This window comes from Sinocyclocheilus rhinocerous, unplaced genomic scaffold, assembly GCF_001515625.1.
Source record: "Sinocyclocheilus rhinocerous isolate Xijiao unplaced genomic scaffold, SAMN03320098_v1.1 scaffold564, whole genome shotgun sequence".
NCBI classification, from domain to species: Eukaryota; Metazoa; Chordata; class Actinopteri; order Cypriniformes; family Cyprinidae; genus Sinocyclocheilus; species Sinocyclocheilus rhinocerous.
In genome coordinates this window covers 504,078-504,284 of record NW_015645070.1, presented here as the reverse complement: position 1 = coordinate 504,284, position 207 = coordinate 504,078, and positions in this window count along the sequence as shown.

Sequence of the window (207 nt, the reverse complement as noted above, 5' to 3'; positions counted from 1 at the left end):
CAGCAAATCAGCATATTAGAATGATTTCTGAAGGATCATGTGACACTGAAGACTGGAGTAATGATGCTGTAAACGTAGCTTTGATCACAGAAATAAATCATGTATGTATGTATCACACTCATATCACATATAGTTGTTTTGGATAAGAATAAAATGTCAGGTCCGACAATGTTTTGTCTTTTTTAATTTAAATCTAGATTTATTCGC